Consider the following 16,051-nt stretch of genomic DNA (forward strand, 5'->3'; position numbering starts at 1 on the left):
ATCACCGAGGGGGTCATTCTTTGCTGGGGAATGAGAGCCGCATGGTATTGCCCAGGACCGAGACTCACCTGGCCTAGGATACAACAGAGCAGAGGGCGTGGCGGAGCCTCGGGGAAGGTAGAACCTACTCTGCGACTCTGGGAAGGTTTGCTCCCAGCAGGTGGAGTCTGAGAGGGAAGCAAAGCCCACTCTGCTCCAAAGCAAAAATTATCCCAGCACACAACCCTGCCAGGAAGCCTCCATCCAGGGCCTCCTGAAGACTGGCTCATTCCAGGGCCACCCACCACTCCTGTTTCTCGTCCAGAGGAGACCACTGGCCCTGCTCCCCTGGGCAGCCTACTTCTAGGCTAAGTTCATAAAAACTATGCAGCATTTATTTCATGGTTTCCACCAACTGCTCACTTCTGTCTCTACCACCTGTCACCAGGACGCCAGGTCTGACGGCTGTAGGTGTCCCCCAGCTCAGGGAGAAGCAGTCAGAACAATGCCAGGGGACAGAGGGCTTATGTGACCTCCCACCCCGCCTCCCCCCACCACCTGGACCTGAGGACATGTCCTGGGGAGAGGCAGCCGGAGAGAACCACAAGCCAAGAAACCTCATTATCTGTCAACCTCAGGCCTGAACCAGCCACAGGATGGACACTTTTATTGTGTGTTCTCTTTGGAGAAAGAGGAGGAGAAAAAAAGTTTTGAGTCTCATGCCTTTTCTATATTTTAAAAACAAAACAAACAAACAAAAACACCTATGCCTTTGCTCTCTTTCGTGCCAGCTAATCTAGCTCCAGCTGGCTTGTTAGGCAGCGGGGCTGAAGTCACAGGGACCACCCCAGAGACTGCAAAAAGGAGGGCCACGAGCCTCACCGGCCCTGCAGCAGGCCAGGGGTGCCCAGTTCCCCAGCCCCACGCAGGCTGGCAGCGGGAGCAGGAGATTGTCACGCAGACGCGGCCCGGGCTACAGGCTGAGGCGTTGATGTGACCGGGGAGGACCTCCTGCACCTCCTCCAGCGACAGACGCAGGTACAGGCTGCTGAGGGCGAGAATATTCAAGGAGGGAATGAGTCTCCCTAGAGAAGAAAAGGTGACAGGGTAATAATCGTCATCTTTAATCAGAGACAAACAGAGCCAGGGCAGCTGCTTCCGAAATAAATGCTCCCACAGCATGGAGAGCTGGAGGCCTAGCTGTTCATTTCAGGGTAAGATCAGTACACCCCAAACTACAAACAACAGACAGGTTGCCGCCACTGTTACTCCAGGCCTCCCCCACCAGGCGCCTGGCGAAACCTCAGCCCAGTGGGGTCAGAGGAACGGTTTTTGGGTTCATCCGGAAACAGCAGGGGTGGCCCTTTTTTGCTGGTCCCCTTCTGGGGTCCAAGCTGTGCTGGGTTCGCTTTGGCCTGAAATGGAATAGCCAACTCCTTGCCTGGGGCGGGGGGGTGGATGTTGCTCTTCAATGCTAACTGTGGAAGTCCCACTGCCCGTGTCATTACCGATGACAATTCTGCAGCTTTAGCTCTTGCTGTACTTAACCTCCCATGGCACAGACCTGTGCAGGGCTGGGATGAGAGGCCCTGCAGCCACAAGCAGCTTCTAGGGCTGCCCTGGATTGGGTGGAACAAGAGCGGTCCCTGTGCTGAGTTCCCCCAGGAAGAGTCTCCCCCACGATGCAGGACACTAGAGCTTAATGTGGATGCTATGTCTCACCCTCCAGCTGCCCCCATCCTCCCCACCCAGGACAGGCTCAGCCCCCCAGACTTGAACCTGCATTGCCAGCGCCCCTTCTTGCTCAGCCCCTTTGCTGCCCTGACTGCTCAGAAAAGTGTTTCCGGCAGAAGAGGGCATCTTTGTTACTGCAGCTCTGGTCACACTTAGGTTGCTGTTGCAAAGTGCCTGCCATTTCCTTTCATGGTGGTCCCTGCGGAGGGGAGTGGGGAGATGACACTCTCTGCAAAACCAATCCAAGCCAAATACAAGCCAAGCCTGTTTTATTTTTTTTACCTTAAAAAGTGCAACAGGCACACACTACCTTCATGGAGACACAACGTGACCAGGATCTGTTTCTTCCCACTTTGCCATGTAGAACTGGGCAGAGAGACAGAGCAAGAGGAATGTGGGGACAATTGCATTAGGCTCAGCCCCAACTTGGGGAGGCAGGGCAGTGAGGTGTCCACAGCTGGAGGTGCAAGGAAAAGCGGGTGCTTTGGACCCTGAGCGGGTATGCAGCAGAACCAACAGGCATGGTTGGAAGCGAGCTGAGGTGGCGGGACACCAAAGTAGGACTCAGGCTGCCACAGCCTGGCTGTGTGGCTTTGTTAAGTCACTTAACTTCTCTGGGCTTCATTTTCCTCTGTCCAATGAGATGGCTGGACTTGACCTCCTGTTTTCTTTCCAGCTCTAAAATCTAATTCGATGACTAAGAATAGACAGAAAATAAGGATTATGAGAAAGAACACATGAGGCTGCCTGCTTATTTCTTTAAATCTTGCTCTCCCAGTGTGATCTTTTCATTCGAATAATTAGGGATATCTGTTTAAGTTATTATGCTGGTCATAATAAAGAGCTCAACTTTCAAACAATTTGTTCTCTTTTTATTATCTTTGATCTAGTAATTCCACTTCAAGGAGTCTGAATAAAGGGTGAGGCATTGAGACAAAGACTCATATACAAAGATGAGCCATTTATCCTGACTAGCAAAGATAAAAAGGCAAAAATAACCCCCCAAATGGATATAACCAAGATAAATTATGACGTAGCCATTAAAATGTTTTCAATGATATTCTAAAACATCGGAAATTATTCATAATATAAACACAAACACACCCACGTACATGACAGACGTTGCTCATAGTATGCAGCCTTCTTTTCCTCTTGGAAGTTGCATTCAGGCTCAGCATCCTTCTCAACACAGCCCTCTGAACAGCCGCTGTCAATTACAGTGGGCATTCAGATGAAATCTACTAGTCATCTCAGTATGAGATCCTTCTGCTATAAGGATAACAGTCAAGGTCAGGAGGAAAAAGGGAGCTAAGTGGAAGTTCAGTAGCTCAGATCAAAGAAGGTCAAATGCAAGGCAGGTGCAGGGTTATGATAGCCCATCGGCGGGGACCAGAGATGGTCTAGGATGAGGATGAGGCTATTGGAAATTCAATACATTTCCTGCTGTGTTTCTCGGAACCCTAGGAGCAGCAAGTTGTGCTTTAGAGACAACAAATTTAAAAGGTTTTGGGTTTCCTTGTTTCCCCACTCCTCTAGGGGGCAGAGTGTCCTTCGAGATATAGCTACTCGAGAACACCAGGCTCCCAGGGCCAAGTGGATGAAGTGGAGGGCGTTTCTTAGTTGTTTGAGAATTGATGGACTTTTGGGGGAAACTCCTTCAGAAGGTTTGCCCCAGATCTGCAGTCACCACATGACCAAACGTCGCTGTGATAACTCAGGGCGATCCCGAGGGTCTCTGGGCTGCCAAATGGGGGACCAATGGTCCGAAAAGGAAGCTAGGAAGAGCAATTTTCCTAGTCCCTCCTCACTGAGGACTGATGCTCTCAGGACGGGGAGATTAAGAGGCTGAGCCATGGAGATTTACGGAGCTCGCAGGGCAGGCAGAGGTACTCCTGCTGCCGGGGGACCCCTGGGCCCCAACGCCCGCATCTCAGATGAAGGAGCAACTTTTCCCTTCCCCCAACAGACACTCTCCACTACCCCTGTGAGACTGTTTGATTCCAAGGACTGGATTTTCTAGATTAGGTCCTTTATTAACCCCAGGTTGGGAGGGGGGAAATGGGTAGAGACAAGAGGCTGCCTAGCATCTTCATCTCTTCCCTCCTGCCCTCCATAAATCCATTCCAAGTTGATGACATTTGCAGAGTGTATTTTCACGGGTCTCCATAATCCCTTCAGAATATTAAGGCTGCATTACTTTATCTTTGGTTACATTAACTTCAATTTTCCTTATGAGTTAGTATTTGGCTAAAAATTAATATAGCGAAGTTGAAAAGAATCTTATGATAGGAAAAAGACTAATTTCATCCTGGCTGCTCAGATCCCGGAGTACACCAGGGTTAATGTAATTAACTTACAATTTGAGCCCGGGTTGTGTACATACACTGAATCTCCCCGCTAGAAACGAGATTAGATTTTATTACTCTATATATCCTGGTTATCTTCACCGAGCCTGCTCGGTGCTGCAATGAAAACGCAGAACCATCTGGTACAGAGCCCGTGCAGTTTATTTAAGGATTTAATTAAATGCTCTAAATGGAGAGCTTCTCTGAATTAACATTTTAAATGTGACTTACTGCAGGTTTAATATTGTCTTAATGCCAACCTGGGAAACTCCATCGTCAAGTTGTTGACGTTCAAATTGAATTCATTTGGGTGGCTCCGGGGGGACCCATTAATTAATCTAAACAACTAATGGGGATTGGTTCTGACTTTTGATGAAGATTATTTACTGAGACAATTTGCAATGAATAAAGAGTCACAGTAGGCAAATGCTTAATTGAATTCAAAAAAGTCTCATTGTGTTTAATATCAGGGATGCATCATGTGAGTAAGCTTTGAAATACCATGAAAGGGGCGATTGCTTCAATCTTCTTAGCTGTGCGCTAATAACAAAGCAAACGGGTAATTACATTTTCCTGGGTAATTTGCTGCTTGCAAAAGGACAACAGGTCTGTTTGGCTAATCACTTCTTTGGAAAGAAATTTCTGAAAGCATAAACTTTGCCCTTGGATGGCACGTGGCCCCACTGGTTGCCCGAAGGCAATGACGCGGACAGGTCTGGGCTGCACACAGCTGGATCCTCACCCTCCAGCTGTGAGGACCCTGCCTGGCTGAAAAAGCCCTCCTCCGCACCGCAAAGTCCCTAAGTAGCCACCGACTTCCCGCTGCTTTGCTGCCAGACACTTGAGTGTCTCAGGTGAATCCTGATGAATCAAGCAAGGAGGAGCTGGCCCACCCCATCTTGCTCTGGTTTTCACATTCTGGGTCCACACAAGGCAGACCTCTGCTTCCCGGAAATTGCAAGGTTGTCCCAGCAACCAGTACAACCTCCATCCTGTCCATCCTTCAAGGCCCAGGGCAGCATCTCAAGATCACTCGGCTCACTGTGCCCTTTCCTTCAGTTTCTCAACGTGCGGCTCAGGACCAGCAGCACCGGTCACCGGGCGTGTTGGAAATGCGGACTCTCGGGCCCACCCTGCCCCACTGAATCAGAATCTGCCTTAAACAAGAACCCCGGGGGACCATGTGCATGTCCTAATTGAGATCCCTGATCCACAGTGCTTTTTCTCTGGGGGTATATGCCGTCCAGTTGAATGAGCTTTTCTTCTCTCTGGCCCTCCTGGCATCAGCTCCCTGGGACAAGGGCTCAGGGCTCTCCTTCTCTGGGATCTGCAGTGGCACCAGGGACCACGGAGAGCCAGTGAAAACAATGGAAGCCATTGCTGGTTTCTCCCCAAATCTCTCTTCAACCTGGCCTGGTGGGGGGTCCTGAGGGCTCACTCTATTGCACTGGGCACCACAGAGACCCAATCAGCCAAGGTCAGGGAGCACCTGCCCTCACCATGACCCCCTCTGAGCCCAGGGCTTGAGGGACACTCAGCAAATATCCATTGGGTTGAGCTTGCTGGTCATTACTATGGGATGGTCCTTCACATCCACATCCTGACGGATGCAAAGAGTTCCCGTGGGCCCCAGTTCTAGATGATGGCCTGTCTTCAAGAGAGGGGACTTGTGTCCCTGAGAAGGTCCCGCCACTCCAAGTCTTGGCACTCAGATCTCTCACCTCCCAAATGCAGGTTTGTTAATGTTTTCATGGAAAGTACACCTGGGTTCTGATTTCAATAAAGCCTGACCTAAGGTGATCTTTACCAAACAAACCCATGATGCAAAGGTGATCCATGGGACAGAGGTTTTATTTGATAAAATGATGCACCCCCCCAGAAGAAGCCTCCTTCACATGCTTACATTTTGTTTCAGGCCACCAATGGCTGAACTGACAGCAGAAGGATATGGGGCATAAAGAAATAAAACAAAAGTGTTAAAAAGCCAACTGACAGCAAAGGAAACAATCAAGAGAGAGAAAGCAACCTAAGAATAGGAGAGGATACTTGCAAACCACAGATCTGGTAAGGGGTTAATTAATATCCATAATACACAAGGAACTCCTACAACTCAATAGCAAGAAACGAAACAAAACAAAAAACCCACAAATAGCCCAATTAAAAAATGGGCAAATGATCTGAACAGACATTTCTTCAATGAAGACATACAAGCAACCAACGGGGACATGAAAAGGTGCTCAACATCACTAATCATCAGGGAAACGCAGATCAAAACACAATGAGCTACCACATCACACCTGTCAGGATGGCCACTTTAAAAAAAAAAAAAAGATAACAAGTGTTCGTGAGGATGCGGGGAAATTGGAACCCCTGTGCACTGTTGCCCCCACCATGGAAAACAGTATGGCGGTTCCTCAAAAAATTAAAAATTAAACTACCAGCAATCCTATGTATGGAAATTAATCTGAAAGAATTGAAATCAGGACCTCGAAGAGATAGTTGCACTCCTGTGTTCATTGCAGCATTGTTCACAATAGCCAAGATGTGGAAGCAACCTAAATGTCCATTGATGTATGAATGGATAAAGAAGATATGGTCTACTTACACAAGAAATATTATTTGTTCAGCCTTAAGAAGAAAGGGAATTATGATACATGCTACCACATGGATGAACCTTGAGGACATTAGTTGGAGTGAAATAAGCCAGCTTCAGAAGAACAAATACTGTGTGATTCCACTTATATGAGGGACCTAGAGTAATCAAGCTCATAGAAGCAGCAAGTCGCATGGTGGTTGCCAGGGGCTGAGAGGAGAGGGGGAATGGAGAGTCGCTGATCAAATAGTATAACGTTTCAGTTGTGCAAGATGAAAAAGTTCTAGACATCCGCTGTACAACTATTGTGCTTATAGTTAACAATAATATACAGTACACTTAAAATTTTGTTAAGAGGGTAAAAGAAAGAAGCCAATTGATAATAGTATTGCACCCATGTCAATTGCTTAGTTTTAGTGAATGTGCCATGGTTACTGTAAGATGTGAACAGGAGGGATGCTGATGAAGGGCATGTTTTGAACTAGATCATTCTTTGTCGTGGGGGCTGCCCTGTGCACTGCAGGGTGTTGAGTAGCATCCCTGACTTCTACCCACTAGATGCCAGAAGTACCCCCGCCCCCCAGATGTGACAATGAAGAATGTCTCCTTACCCTGCCAAATGTCCCGTGAGGAGAATCACTGGTCGACAGAAACTCTCTGTACTATCTTTACACCATTCTATAAATCTAAAATTATTTCAAAATAAAAAAGCTTATATCATAACACCAAAGGTATGATCCATGAAAGAAATAATTAAGAAGCTGGGTTTCATTACAATTTAAAACTTCTGCTCTGTGAAAGACAATGTCAAGAGAATGAGAAGACAATCTACAGATTGGGAGAAAAATATTTGCCAAAGACACATCTGAGAAAGGACTGTAATCCAAAGTAAAGAAAGAACACTTAAAATTCAACGATTAAAGAAAACAACAATCCAATTTAAAAAGGGGCCAGAGACCTTAACAGACACCTCATCAAAGGAGATATACATACAGATGGCAAATAAACATATGAAAAGATGCTCCAGAACATATTTCATATTTTGCCTTCATCAGAGGAAGGCAAAAATAACAATGAGGTCTATACACCTATTAGAGTGGCCAAATCCAAAACGCTGACAACATCAAATGCTGGTGAAGATGTAGAGCAACAGGAACTCTCATTCATTACTGGTGGGAATGCAAAATGGTACAACCACTTTGGAAGATGGGCAATTTCTTAGAAAACAAAGTATACTCTCACCATCTAGCAATCACGCTTTTTGGTATTTACCCAAAGGAACTGAAAACTTATGTCCACACACAAACCTGCCCACAGACGTTTGTAACAACTTATTCATAATTGCCAAAATTCGGAAGCCATCAAGATGTCCTTCAATAGGTGAATGGCTAAACTGTAGTGCATCCAGACACTGGAATATTATTTGGCACTAAAAAGAAATGAGCTATCAAGCCATGAAAAGACATGGCGGAAACTTACATGCATATTACTAAGTGAAAGAAGACAATATGAGAAGCCTACACTCTGTACGATTCATTCTGGAAAAGGCAGCTCTTTCTCTACGGAGACAGTAAAAAGATCGGTGGTTGCCCAGGGTTAGCTCGTCTTGGAACCCTGTTTTCCAGAAAATACCTATTGGTATCCCACTGAACTTGGGTTTCACATAGTACATCTTGGGAAACACTGTTCTAGACCAGTAGTTCTGAACCAGGGGTGATTTGCCCCCAGGGAACATGTGGCAATATCTGAAGAGCTTTTTGGTTGTCATGGCTGTGGGTGAGGGAGTGCCATGGCACGAAGTGGGAGGGGACCAGGGATGCTGTCAACATCCTGTCATATACAGAACAATCCCCACAATGCAGAACCATCAGGTCCCAAAGATCAACACTGCCACCGTTGAGAACCCCTGCCCCGAGGATCAAGGGAGTATTTGCACTTAGGCTGCAATAAATTCTCCTGACATAACTGCTTATAAAGAAGAGTCCCCATGGTCCAAGTGTTGTTTATCCACAGCAACTGGCTTTGGGGGTTCCCTTTTAGCAGAGGTGGCTGTGACGGGCATGATGGAAAGAAGTGGAATCGGCCTGATAGGGCTTTGGAAACCAATGCCAAGTCCAAACTCTTGCAAAGCAGAGCTGCGAAGGGTCATGAAAAGTTAGAGGCGTGACTGGGGAGCACAGGGAGTGTCACCGGGCAGGAAATTTGACTCTGCAGGGTGACACCCACTATTTTGTTTATGAAAGGGATTTCATTTCGCCCACTCTTATTCACAGGTGTATGGACCCAAAATGCAATAGCAGAGGGGAAATACGGAACAGATGTGAGACCACAGGAAACTCTGAGCAGATCTTTGCTCTCTCCACAGGACCTGCTAGCAGGTCCACGAGAGCCCTGTAGAGAGCCCAGCCGAGGGCCTCCCGGTCCCTGAGGGGGTAGGTGGTCCACGAGCCGCGGAGCGCGGGCCCTGCCAGACCAGCACCTCTCCCATTTCCCTCCTGTGACAGCCCCGTTCCAGTGCATTAAAAGGAAGCTTTGCGTGAACTTCGATTTTACTACATTTATCTCATTGCCAACCTTCAAAATGCCAAACGCTGCCACTTGCCCCGGGGGAAGTAATTTCATCTCTTACCCTGAATGTCACCGCAGAAACTCACTTCAAACCCCACTGACTGATTGGTTTCTCCTCCTTCAGCACCGACTCGAATGCCAGGCGTCAGAGACAAAGGGACTCACCTCTGCCTCTCTGCGCTTTTGGCTTCCTTTACTATTAAAATCACAAGCTGCCACTTCCACATCCTGAAAGAGACGTGGAAAATAATTTATTCGCAGAAAAAGCTTAACTATGATACATCCTCATTATAAAATAGTATGCAGCCACTAAAAAAAAAAGCATTGAAGACTATTTAAGGAAATGGAAAAATGCTCACATTATGATGCTAGCTGAAAAAAAAAAGCAGAATACGATATGATCTCAAGTTTGTAAAAATAAACAGGGAGAGAGTGAGAAAAAAAAAGCATAGAACAAAAAAGCAGAAAAACATTATCTCTCATCTCCAGACAGAAAAAGTATAATTTGTTTACTTTTTTGCACTGTTCTACATTTTCCAATTTTTCCACATGAGTATATGTTACTTGGATAATATGTAATTAAAAGATCATTTTAAAAAGAAAGCTTAACGTTGTAAATCAACTGTACCCCAATAAAAATTTAAAAAGAAAAAAAAAGAAAGCTTAAATCCTCTCTCTCTCTTCAGGCTTAGGGCAATGATGCTTTTATAAGTTATATCCCCACAAGAAGAGCCCAGCTACCTTCTCCCCTAATTTATCACAAAGAACCTCCCCCAGATTAGCCCACAAAGGACATCTTCATGGGACTTCTTTCTGCTAGCAGGAGTGGGCAGAAGGGGCCACTTGGGAGAACACGCATGGCTCTGCCACAAAGCCAGGGGCACAAAAGTACTTTAATGGCACAAACCCATTTCAATTACAGAATAAGAGCCCCATCCCACCATCTTTGACACCTATAGAATCTTCCAGAACCCAGCCAGCCCTGCAAGATGCTCCCCAGGTCCAGGAGCATGTCTTAGACCTGATACCAGAGCTCAACAGGCAGGGAGAACGTATCTGGGTGTCCCAGTTCACGGAGTCCCCCTGGGAGATAAGTCCCCTGCCCCGGGGGCAGGGTCGAGGGGGGCGGGGCCTGGCCATGGAGAGCTGGATGAGCCAAAGATGCGCCCAGATCAGAAAGAAAGAGGCTGCTGTGAGCCACCTCCCTCCAGTCCCAGATCTTGCACTGTGAGCCCCGGAAATCCACCTGCTGTTTGCTCACCACCCTTGTCGCTTTGCACCCCCGCTGGGGAGAGGGCGGATTCCAAGAGCGTTTCCCCAGCTCCAATCACCCAGCCCCTACTTATTGGGCACCTACAACCCTGTGGTGCGTACGTGCTGCGTGCTGGTATATGAAATACCCGGTCACTGCCTTTCTTTAACACAGCACTTCTCACACCAGACAGGCCTCAGCATCTCCCAGGGGGCTCGTTAAAACACAGGGTACCGAGCCCACCTCCAGTTTCCCATTCAGCAAGTCTGGAGGGAGGACCCCCAAATCTGCATTTGTCACAAGTCCCCAGGCGGTGTGTTGCTGCTGCTGGTCGGGGACCCCACTTGGAGAACCACTGAAGAAACCCCAGTCCTCCAGGAAATCTCTGACTTGGACGGAGCGGGCAGGAGGAGGGCGTGCTCCCAAGCCTTTGTTTCTCGGGGACATGTGTGCCCAGAGATGGAGAATCTGCCCAGCCCCAGCCGTCTCCTTGGCAGCCAGGTTGCCTGAGACTCATTGGAATTCAGGCTGCTCGTAAACACCTGCAGGTTTTGAGATTTTGCTGAGGTCCAGGGCTTGGGGATTTTGCTTGGGGAGTTTATCAGAGCTAAGTCAGTTGTAGGTAAAAAGAGGTGAGTGTGTGTGGTGGGGAGGCAGCAGGGGATCAGTGAAGATTAGTAAATTATTCACACATCTCTTTCTACCAGGACGAAAGCTCAGCTTCCACTCAAGAATGCTTATCAACACCCTTAGATTTTTTCATCCATTTTTAACGGAGGTAGAAAAAATATACATAATAATTTTTAATTAAGAAATTAAGCCATCCCCTTCCTAAATATTCAGTTCTGCATTTATGGCCTCCAGGAGGGGGGAGGGAGAGTCCAACCTTCGCAGGAAAATGGTTTTCATCATCCGCAAAATCCGATGCCCAAAATAGCCCCACTGTTGCCCTGGCAACTAGCATTTGCCCCCCCCTTCTCCTCCCCCCCCACGCCCCAACCCTTTGCATATTGCTGCATATTTCTATCATTCTTTCCAGGCGCAGTTCATAAACAGGATGGCATAATAAAGAATGTTATCACCAATGACTTACAGCCCAGCTGCGCCCAGCGAGATAGGAAGTGGCAAGCAAATACAATTTCATGCAGCGAGAGTAACAGATTGATTGGGTGCCCTTCAAATGTGATGCCACTTCTTTAAGTCAGTCCAAATTCAGAAATAAAGTTGGTCTCGCCCTTTTCCTGGCCGAGATAGACAATACACGCAGGGATAATGCCTGGGGGTCTCATTAGGACTGGAACGATCTAGCCCCGAGACAGGGATTATTCCAGCAGACTCTCAACCCCTCTCCCTCGCTTCCCCTCCTCTCTCTGTCAAAGGGCCAAGGCCCGGGGATGTGGGCCTTTTTGAATTAATTATCCTCTCTTGCCACGGATAACTCAGGCTCCGATGCCAGGGGCAGAGGGGGTGGGGCGGGGGCTGCAGCAGATGAAGATAAAGTACGATTTTCCTCTGTATCCGTACCTGGGTCTTCCAGCTTGCGGGGTAGCAGCGTCCATTGTAGCATCTCTCTCTTCACTGGTTAATGCAGGGAGAGTGGGCTCTTAGCACGACCCTCAAGAGCCACTTCTGTTCTGAGAGGCCTCTTTGAGGCCTGGGAGTTGGGGACCTGCCTCTCCCTCCCCCCCACGCAGGGATGTAGTGGAGGAAGGAGGGAGTCCCCAGGGTACCAGGAGCCACTTGAAAAGACTGTAATAGGGGACAGTCTCGGCAGTCCCGAGATGGGGGTGATGATGGGAGCCGGGGTGGGGTGGCGGTGGGGGAGGGTGTCAGGCATCCAGGGTGGATCAGGGCCTGCAGGTGCCAGCAGTTCAGTGACCTCTGCCTCCTGGACCCACCCAGCCCCCACTGAGGACCTGCGGTTCCCCCTGGACCCTCAGGCGGAGCCAGCTCAGAACTCCAGGCCATCCTGGGACCAAGCCAGAAGGAGAGCTCTGAGGAATGTTCCGAGGGCAGGGGCGATAAGCAGGCGGGAAAACATCCACCATCCCTCCAGGAGAGCTTAGGGGCTGCCTGGGACCCGAGCACCATCAAGACACCATTTACAGAGCCAGCCTGTGGGCCAGCCCTGTACCAGCTCCAGGGAGGGAACCAGGTAAAGCGGGCCACCCTCCTGGAGCCCACAGATGGGAGGAGACAGGGACACTGCAGTCCCCGGCTGGCTAAGCATGTGTCCCATATGCCCAGCTTCCTGGAGTCATTCTCCTTGACCAGCTGCCAGCACCCTCACCTTACTGGTTCTCACTGACGGGGTTGGCGGAAGGGTCTGGCAGTTTGGGCAGGCGCTTGTATGTGCATGGGGTCGTGGGGGGCGATTAGCTGCAGAGGAAATGAGTAGGGTTGGGGAGCTTGCCACTTTGTGTCCCCCTGGGTTCTTGGCTCTGTCCAGCCTGGGTCCCAAGATTCTCCCAAGGGAGCGTTTATCTATTACCTGACACCCTCCCCAAACCGCCACTACTGAGATGGAGGAAGCAAGAAATTCTGGAGGAGAAAACAGCCGACTCTTCACCCATTCATGGCAGTTCCCCCTGAGTCAGCCTGGCTCTTTGAGGCTACTTCTGGGGGCCCCGCTTGCAATTTTTTATATGTATATTTTTAATTGAGATGAATTTTACGTAACGTAAAGTTAACCGTTTTAAAGTGAACAAGCAATTCAGTGGTTTCTGGTACATTGACAGTGGTGTGCAACCACTACCTCTATGTAGTTCCAGAACATTTGTGTCACCCAAAAGGAACTGCACGTACTCATTAAGCAGTACCTCCCCTGCCCCTCCCCCCCCCCCACCCCCAGTCGCTGGTAACCACCAACCTGCTTTCTGTCTCTGCAGATTTCCCTGTTCTGGGTATTTCACATAAATGGAATCACACTGATTTCTTTGACTTAGGATAATGTTTTTGAGCTTTATCATGTATCAGAACTTTATTCCTTTTTTATGGCTGGATACCATTCCACTATGTGGATGGACCACTTTTTGTTTATCCATTCATCTGTTGACAGACACTTGGATGGTTTCCACCTTTTTTGGCTTTTGTGACTAGTGCTGCTATGAACATACACATATATGTATTTGTTTGAATACATTTCTTTTGTTCTCTTGGGTATGTATCTAGGAGTGGAATTTCTGGGTCCTATGGTAATTCTGTGTTAAACTTTTTGAGAAACCACCAAACTATTTTCCAAAGCAGCCACACCATTTTCCATCCCCGCCAGCAATGTGAAAGCGTTCCAGTTTCTCAGCATCCTGGTCAACACTTGCTGTTATCTGTCTTGACTCTAGCCATCCTAATGGGTGTGAGGTGGATGGTTTTGATGTGCATTTCTCTGATGATTAATGACGTTGCGCATCTTTTCATGTGCTCACCGGCCCCTACTTGGATGTGATATTGGTTTCTCTTTTTTTCCTCCTTTGCAAAGAAGAAGTGTGGTTTTTCAATAAAGATTTTCACTCACAGGGTCAAGAACTACAAACTGGACCCTGGGGCACATGTGGCCCAGACCAGGGTCCATCAGAGAGAGAGAACTTTCTGCCTCTTTCCTCAGACCTTCCTGATCACAGAACCAGGACAGAGAACTGTAACAGAAGACCTGAAGGTTTTGAAAAATATTTAGCATCAAATTCTCTGCTGTTCCAGGAACCTCTTAAACCTGCCACTCGTGAGCGTGAGAAGACACATCCTTGGTTTCTTCCAAGCTGAAAGGAAGTTTCTAGAGAGGAAGTTCCTTTTCATCTTTTTTACATGCAGAAGGAGGTTTGTAAATCCTATTTATCTTTCTCACCTTGATTACATTTCTAAGAAAAGCAAAACCAAATCAACTTTGTATTCTACAGATGATGAGGGTCTTTGTAGAACAGAAAGTTCACAATTAATTTTTCCCTCTCCTAAAACCTTACACCCTGACACCATAAAACATCTCTACAGGCCATCAGATGATCGGGCCCCATAATCTATGGGAACATTAAATGGAGGAAAATCGTGCTGAAAAATGACACTGGGTCGCTGCCCCCTCCCCCCTCGGGGGGGGCCTTCACTGCTCTGTGTTTTTGTCATCCCAGGTCAGACACCCGCCTCCTCTTTGTCATTCTCCAACGTGACAAATGCCCCTGCACACTGACTCCCAGGGTCTTGCCTGCTGGCCAACACAGCCTCGCGGCTGGGCTTTGTCCCAGGGAAGAGCCTGGTGGAGACAGCTTGTCCCCTCCATCCTGCATCCTGCATATGAAGGCGCATTAGTCAGAGATTTCACTCCAGCTCAGTGTCGGAGGGGGGCAGGAGCTGTGAGCCCCTTGAGGAGCTGGGGTGTCAGACAGGGGTGAAAGGGCTCAGTTGAGTGGGTGGGCCACCCAGCTGCCTCCTGACCTTGGGCCCGTTATATTTTTAATTTTTATTTTTGGCCACTCTACGCCACGCGGCATGCAGGATCTTAGTTCCCCAACCAGGGATCGAACCTGCGTCCCCTACAGTGGAAGGGCGGAGTCGTAACCACTGGACTGCCAGGGAAGTCCCCTTGGGCCCGTTATTAAAACAGGCAGGCAATCCAAGACACCGTCACGTCCCCTCGTTTCTGCTAAAATGAGCCCCTTCACCCCCAGAACTGAGAGCATGTTTCCCTCCCACACTCCCTCGTGGGACACAGAGCTCATTTGCGCTGCTGCTTTGATGACGGGTGAGGGTCCGGGTACTGAGGAGGGGGCACAGGAGGAAGAGAGGGTGGCCAGACTAACCCCTCGGCTCCATCACAGAGGACCTACTACATGCCCAGCACCGTGCTAGGTACCAAGGGGAGGCTGTGCCGAGACTCCTGGAAAGCAACAGTAATTTATAAGGTGCCTACTATGTGCGGGCACGGTTATGCACGTCCCTGTGTGTCCTGATTGAATTTCAGCAAATAGTAATAAGACGCACGCATGAGAAAGCTGGAGAAAAAAAGAGGTGGAGCAGAGAAGCAATGAGGGAAACTGCCATCACAGAGGCTGGGCTGCCCCATAGTGATGGTCATGGTTGTTATAAGGACAATACTCTTGGATAACATGCACCTTGCACTTGCCGTGTGCCAGGCACGGCTCTGCGTGCTTCGTCTGTGTTGTCTCACTTAAGGCCGACAGAAACCGATCAGATGGGTACCACTGTTAACACTGACCGCGTGGATGACGCCACTGAGCACAGTTTTGAGAATTTGTCCAGAGTCACAGAGATCGCAAGTGAGTGAGCTGAGATTTGAGCTCCAGAGCCTGCGTTTTTAACTATGAAACTACTCTTCCTTCTGATGGATTGAGGAGAGGAAGTAGGGAGGGAAGAAGGAAAGAAGGAGGTCACAGCCCAAGGACCGACCGCTTCCAAGGTGACCTCAGACCACGTGGCATCAACAGGCACTGCCGGTCACGGGGTCCCGTCCAGCAGCCGCGGTGGGAGGGACGGGCCTGGCCTTCGAGAAGAGGTTCTGGCTGGTAACGGGGGCCGTGGTCATCTCTACGTGGCCACAGCTGGTCCCAAAACCTGTTCTGACAACCCACACTTAGC

The sequence above is a fragment of the Eubalaena glacialis genome, chromosome 19 (genome assembly GCF_028564815.1).
Source record: "Eubalaena glacialis isolate mEubGla1 chromosome 19, mEubGla1.1.hap2.+ XY, whole genome shotgun sequence".
Lineage (NCBI taxonomy): Eukaryota > Metazoa > Chordata > Mammalia > Artiodactyla > Balaenidae > Eubalaena > Eubalaena glacialis.